The 7,074-nt window shown below is 50.8% G+C and overlaps 1 long non-coding RNA gene across 1 annotated transcript; it reads right to left on the bottom strand.

The window, feature by feature from the left end:
* Positions 1-968: 968 nt before the first annotated feature.
* Positions 969-6,831, bottom strand: LOC138102753 (uncharacterized). The gene is made up of 2 exons (XR_011147518.1): positions 4,196-6,831; positions 969-3,415 (listed from the first exon to the last, which is right to left on the bottom strand). It is a non-coding gene; the product is annotated as an uncharacterized lncRNA (long non-coding RNA).
* Positions 6,832-7,074: the final 243 nt, after the last annotated feature.

Genomic DNA, 7,074 nt, shown 5'->3' with positions numbered 1-7,074 from the left:
AGCGTGGAGTTGGCGGAGCGGAACCACTCACAGGGCACGGAGCCAGAGGCGATGGCAACGCGGGGCCGCGCAGAGCCCAGACACGCGCCAGAGCAGCGCCGCTCAGAGAGCACAGAGCAGCCGCAACGCGGGGGCCTGGCCAAGACATTGGAGCTGGCGAGGCAGCAGCCACACGGGACCGGCACACACGACAGACACGCAAGCACGTGATAGGAGAAGTTCTAGCAACGAAAATCACAGGAACTGTGAAATGGTACAATGTCAAAAACAACTATGGATTTATAACACGAGATGATACAGGGGAAGACTTATTCATCCATAGAACTTCCATTAAAAGGAATAACCCTAAAAATTACCTGCAAAGTGTAGGAGATGGGGAAGTTGTACAGTTTGATATAGTACAAGGAAAGAAGGGTTTACAAGCAGCGAATGTTACTGGACCTGGAGGTATTCCAGTCAAAGGCAGCCGTTATGCACGAAATTATAAACAACATCCATCGCAGCAATCTCCCTACCCACAGCCTAATTTCCCCTTTTACTCTATACCCAATATAAACCCTTTCCTAAGTTTACCCTATCCCCAGTTTATTCCTAATCCGTTTTTCACCCCATGGCTTCCCTATACAATTCCATTTCCTTACAATTCCTCTCCGATGCCAATGGGGGGATGAAAAGGGGGAGGGAAGAAATTAAACCCTCTCCTGCCTCAGTTTCCCCACAAAGCATGCTCAGAGAGTTCTGTCTCCCTTCTATCAGCCCTAAGATGTTCCAGAGAATCTGTTTGGACATCTAAAGACTCAGGAGGGTGGCTTGTTTTGTTTTGAAACTGTCCTTGTTATGTTTATCTGTCTCAGTTTGAAAGACAGGTGTCTGCTAAGGAAGGCAGGAGCCTCCCTTGGAGTGGCAGAGATAACCCCTTCCCTCTGAGTTATTATAATTTTGAAATCAAGGGTCTTTAGGCAAAGATGTGGGAAATAGGAATAACAGTTCTTTACTATATATATATAGATATATATATATAACTAGTCAAACAAAACAGCAACAACTATGACAGTAACAGCAAACACAAACCCAGTCCCAGCCCTCTCGGCTGTCAGGCTGCTCCCCCTCGGGTGCAGTTCCGCTCGCAGCCGACAGGGATCGCTGGCGGCTCCCGGTGAGCAGGGCAGGTGCGATGGCTCCCCCGCGGCTGCAGGGGGCGCTCCGGAGCGAGCTCGGGGAACACGCGGCCGCTCTGATGCCCTGGGATCCCGGGAAAGGATGGAACAAAGGAGCTTCACAAACCGGTGGGCAGCTGGTCCCGGTTCCCGGAAACAGCAGGCTGGACTGGTAGGCTGGAGCGGCAGGCACAAACACAAATCCCGGGTGGCAGACGAGATGTATCCAAAAGGGGAACCCCCCGGGGCTCCAGGCAGGCAGGGTAAGCACGGCTACAGCGTAGCGAAGGCTCGAAGCAGCAGCGGGGCGGGCGGCCACAGCCCAGCCTCCAGCAGGGCAGGGAAAAGCAGCTTTGGGATCCCCGGTGTTGTTCCCAGCAGAAAGGAAAGACGCCGAAAACGGGAACCAGCAGCTCTTCTCTCCGCGGCTTCTCTCTCCAGACGCTGAGAGCGAACTGAACTGCCCGCCAGGTGAGAACAAAAGCCTGGCCGGGCCCTTTTGTCTTTCTTAAGTATGGCTATCTCCTCTCAAGTATGGCCATTTATCTCCTAGCAACATGCTATGGGAAAAAATTCCTTTAACAGAAAAAAACTAGGACTAAACTGAAACCCCAACATTATCCAGTTGTCTTCATTCTCCTTTTATTAAAATAAAACGGGTAAAATGTTGGGGTCCCTCCCCTGCCATGTAGCCCTGAGGGGAGGCACGGGGTTTCCCTGCCCCTGGTCAGCCTCATTCCCCATTGGTTGGTTTGTGTTCCCCTGCGCGGGAGGGACCGTCGGGTCCCGTGATTGAGGAGTTCCTGAGCAGAGCCCCGGCCATGTGGCTGGAGAAATAAACATCTCTGAAACATCTATCAAGAATCTGTCCATATATATTTCTTTTCCACGGGACTCCTGGTTTGATATATGCGTGTTACAGTAATCCCCGCTGTAACAGTAACTCAACTTTATTCCATCTCTTCCCACACCCCGCCAACTAAGAGAGTAGCCAGCTGCACTCTTCCCCCCACCTTGGCCACTTCTTTTGTCTCTTAAGTACTGGTCATTATCATCTCTTATGCAGCAAATGGGACAAAATTCCCTGAGAAAAAGAAAAAAGGAAAAAACCCAACCTCCAACATCAGGTCACTAACTGCTTCCTTCTGGATTGCAGGGGATCTATTCTGCTCCCCATCCTGTCTACCAGCTAAGGAGGCTGGGTACCCTAAGGATAACTGGTCTTTGTTAAGGACTGATGTCGCTGTTGCGTGCAGGGACAGCGAAAAACGACATAACTTCAGGTCAGAGAAGATGGTCGAAGCCGACCATTTAATGCCAAAAAGCCATCTTTTTATAGCATGGATCGCAAAAGAGAAATTACATGATTGGCTCCTTGGCCACTCACGCACCACAGTGAGTGGCTGAGCAGTGTAACCACCCATTTCAAAATATTCTTCAGTGAACCAAAACAAGACCTTGCAGGTGAAAGATAGAGAGTTAGTTTACAGAACCATCTTTCACTGTTTTTCAGCTAAAGCATGAGAAAGGAAAATTTCACAAAATGCTTCAGCAGCTGGAAAATTCCTCTGCTCCTGCTCTTTAGCATACACGGTTCCCCCTTTTTGTCTGAGACCAAAAAAGGTCACATTTGTAATCCTCTGTGGGATCCCTTGCAGCAAGGAGAACAAACACAGCATAAGGGGTCCATTTGGTAGTGGCCAGTTACCAAACGGAATCTAAATCAGATACCAATTTACAGCAGGCAGAGAGATCCTCCAGCAGTGCTAAAGGAAATGCATCAAGTGAACCCAACTTCATATCAACTATTACAGTTCTACATCAGCTTAATTCTACATAGCCTTAAGGGCTTACATTAATTACTGACTCTAGATAAATAGCCTTAAGGGCTCTAACATTCTGTATAACAATCTGACTCCATAACATAAGGAACCTGAAATGCAGTCTCTGAAATTCAGTCTCTGCTTGTAGAAGGACCAGGCTGATAGTCGACATTTTGGTCAGCATCAGAAGAATCATTCAATGAATGATCTGCATTCTGGTCACACTTGAAGCTGCTTTGAAGGTTGCCTGTTCTGCTTCTGGTGCTGCAGGCCAGAGCGAATGCATCTTGCAGGTAGCCACCGTACCCCCGGTATCTGTGGGAATACAGGCATACCCACACCCCCAAGCAATAGCTCATACAGGCCTTCCCACTTCTCAGTGAGTAGGTCCTGTACCCAGACCTTCGCTCGAGGCAGGTGCATCTTGCCTGCAGACTGCAATGAGAGAAAATAATTCAAAATAACAGAATTATTTGAATTTGATAGCACTGTAAAATGATTATTTGCCTGCATCTTCTGAGAGACATAGGCAAAGCCAGTATCAGTTTTCACAGAAGCATGCATGCCCAAGATCACAAAAGCGAGTTTCCAATGGGCAATGACATCACAACCTTTCTCTCCAGTATGAGCAGATGCCCACATAACTGAGGAGAAAGTGTGAATAAACTTTTTGCAATGCCTTAGCTTATGCAATTTTATCAGGCTGAGGAGCTACCCATGCAGGGTTAGCCAGCATGTCAGCCCTAGCATTACCTTCTGTTATGAAACCTGGCAATTTGGTGTAGCTTCGGGTATGCCAAATGAATGCACTCGAGCTTGAGTATTAATCAGTGATCAAATTCAAAGCTACCTGAGATCCACTCAATAAACCTGTCAAGCAGAAACAGCCTATTGAGCCTCCTGCAGCACTCATCGTGCTTCAGGAGTCAATTTCTGAGGTGAATTCAACTCGGGGTCCCCCTCTTAAAATTAAAAGCAGGAAAAGCTGTGCTGTGGTTAGCCCTAGACAAGGATGAAACCAATTAATGATACCCAGCAACCCCTGAGCATCACTCAAAGTCTTAATAGAATTCGAGAATTGCACCTCCTTATGTTGCATTCTAATCCAGAATTTTGACTCCTAAATATTTCCAAGGAGATGTATCTGCATCTTTCCTTGGAACTTTGGAAGCACTGAAAAACCACAAAGCTGCACTGAATAAAGCCATAGCAAACCTGGTGAAACAGGAGAAGGGACTAAAGACTGAAGAGAGCCTGCGGAGGGGACAGCTGGAGAGCCTGTCCAAGGAGATGTATCTGCAGCTAAAGAAGAAAAATTGAGAGAGGTCACGAGTGTCCCGAATGTGGGAAAATATCAGACCAACTCCACTCTCCTCATACACCAGTGGAGTCACACAGAGGAGAGATCCTGAAAGATCTCAGTGACTACAAGGAAACAACTTACTCGGATTAGATAGGGATGAATACTCACAAAAGGGAACCTTTTAAACACGACTGGAGTCTGAGACGACTGTTGCTACGGCGTGCACATCCACACCTATTACAGCTGGTGTGGGGGTCAGGGGCTCTGACCCAGGAAGAGGTGACCGGTCCGGGGAGATGGTCCCGAAAGGAATCGCCTTCCCGAGGCCCGGTGTCTTCCCTCAGCTGCTGGCAGGAGGGCCCTTGCAGAGACTGTCAGCTCTTTAGTGATTATCAGCTCGTGATTCCAGCTCAGCTCTGCAGGGCAGCCTCCAGGCCAAGCCAGACCAGAGAGAGAGACGAGAGGCTCGTGTGGCTGGTTCCGCACGAAGGTAGCTTTACTGTTGGTCCCCTCCGGCGAAGGGGAAAGCCAGGGATGAGAACCCTCTCTGAGAGCCACAGAGGCCAGAGGGCTTGCTTTTATAGGGATACAGGGGATGGGTGAAGACCAATGGGTTACAGAGGATCTGGGATGGGTAAAGACCAATGGGTTACGAAGGATCTGCATAGGGTCTCCTAAAGGATTGTGGGTCTGTCTTTTCTCGCAGTGACCAAAGAAGTGGTTGCCTTTCCAGGGAGTCCTGCTGGGCGATTGCGAAATCTCTTATCTCAGCAGAGATCCCTCCAGGGCAGGGGCTGGGCATACCCCACACATGCTGGCAGATCCCTGGGTGCTGGCTCTAAGTTGGCTGAGTAGGCCTGTCCCAGAGGAGCTATGTCCTGAGGAAATATTTGACTCCCCTTTGCGTTCCTGTTCAAGTTCCCCAAACGTATCAGAGGTTGACCATTGGCATGATAGATAGACTGGTAGTAGTCTGAAAAATGACCTGGCCTACCACATCTTTTGCATTGAACAACTTGCCTGTTCTCCTTGTTTGTCTTCCTTTGTTTAAGCTGTTTCTGTGTGCTCTCAACCTTAGGTTTCTTTTGTCCACCAGAATTTAATTGAAGAGGTCTTAGAACTGCAGCCAGAGCAGACCTATGCTCCCCAGATCCCATCTTAGCACAGGCTTCAACCATCTGTGTAAGTGTGGGTTCCCCTGGCAAGGCATCAATAATCCTTCTGCACTCATCATTAGCATTATCTCTTGCTAGCTGTCTGCACAACAGCTGTCTAATGGCCTCATCTTCCACTTGCTTCTCAAGGACCACAGCAATCTTTTCCACGAAAGACAAAAAGTGCTCTTTCGGCCCCTGAGATATTTTTACATATCATGTTTTAGGAGCAGCCATGTCTATGCCCTATAATAAAGCCCCCATACCAATCCTCTGAGCCTGTTCAAGGATCTGAGGATGCCAGGTAGCCTGGGCATCGGGATCCCCATAATTATTGAGTCCCATGAGAGCATCTGCAGGAAATCTACATCTGGGATCAGTTTGAGGCAACTGCATATTCTCAGCTGCAGCCCTCTCAGCCATCCTTCTCCAGTTGGCTTCAAAAACTTGATATCGTACAGGTTGAAATAACACCTGACCTAAATGCTTAATATCAAATGCAGATCAGTATTCAGTACTCTAATAATCTGCAAGACCTCGGGAGAACCCAATCCATACTGAGCGACCTTAGTTTGCAGATCCTGTACCACCTTCCAGGCAAAGATTCCATGCTTGTCAGGCTGGCCTGAATTAGGCAGTGCCTTCTGTACTGGAAAAGCTTGGAGTTTACCCTCTGTGTCACTACCAGCTTGGTCCCTCTTTAGATCATTTTGACCTGCCTGATTCTGAGGTAAGGTAGCAACTCGTTCAGGTCCCCTTTCCTCTTCAGGCATCCCAAGTCTTTCTAGTAAATCCCAATCCCCAGCCTCCAATGCCCGCCTTTTAACCTCCTCCCAAGACCGTTTTGAATATTTTGGGCGAACAATCACCGTGCATTCCGGAAGGGTCCGAAGGCGGTTGCGGACTAGCCGAGTTCCTGACTGCTGGCGCCTGAGTGCCTTCACAGCCTCCCGTAGCGAAGTAAGCGCTTCCGTAGCAACGCTGCTCGCATCGTCAGACGGAGGTGTGTCCGATCTCCCGGGAGGCTGACAGGACGCAGGCGCCGGGACAGCGGGCGGTGCGGCGGCCGGGGCTGGAGTGGGGGGAGCCGTAGGCGGCGGCACGGAGGGCCGCGATGTACTCGCTGGCGGCCGTGCAGCTTAGGGCCTTGCTGCTCGGGGCAGTACAGCTGTCCGTGCAGGCTCTGTCATCTGCGCAGGCGCCGGCGCTACTCTCGGTGCCCCGGCCGGGGCCGGCTGCGCCGATCCCGGCGCGGATCCAGCAACGACAGCCTGTCGCACCAGCTCTGGCAGCGCTGCGAACTGCTGCATCGCTTCACGCAAAACAACCAGAAGTTGTTGCATTAAAGCGTCCGTCCCCGACAGCTGTGGGGTCTGTGGCTGCGCCGGAAGCTGCCCGGCTGTCGGAGCATGCGCATAAGAGCCAAGCGCTACGGGTCCCGGTAGCGTGGCTGCGGGAGAACATGGTGCCCCATCCGCACCCTGGAACGGCGCGGCCGGACCCCGCGGCGCCAGCGCAGCTGGTTGCTGCACGGCAGGCACCGGTACCGGGCTCGGCTGCCGAGCTCCCGGGGCCGCCCGCGGAGCAGCGGCCGGCACCGGGCTCGGCCACGGAATAACAGCCGGCGCCGTGGGTGT

This window comes from Aphelocoma coerulescens (assembly GCF_041296385.1).
Source record: "Aphelocoma coerulescens isolate FSJ_1873_10779 chromosome W unlocalized genomic scaffold, UR_Acoe_1.0 ChrW_unloc_scaf_1, whole genome shotgun sequence".
NCBI classification, from domain to species: Eukaryota; Metazoa; Chordata; class Aves; order Passeriformes; family Corvidae; genus Aphelocoma; species Aphelocoma coerulescens.
The sequence above is the reverse complement of the archived record's forward strand: the minus strand, read 5'-3'. Positions and strand labels throughout refer to the sequence as shown.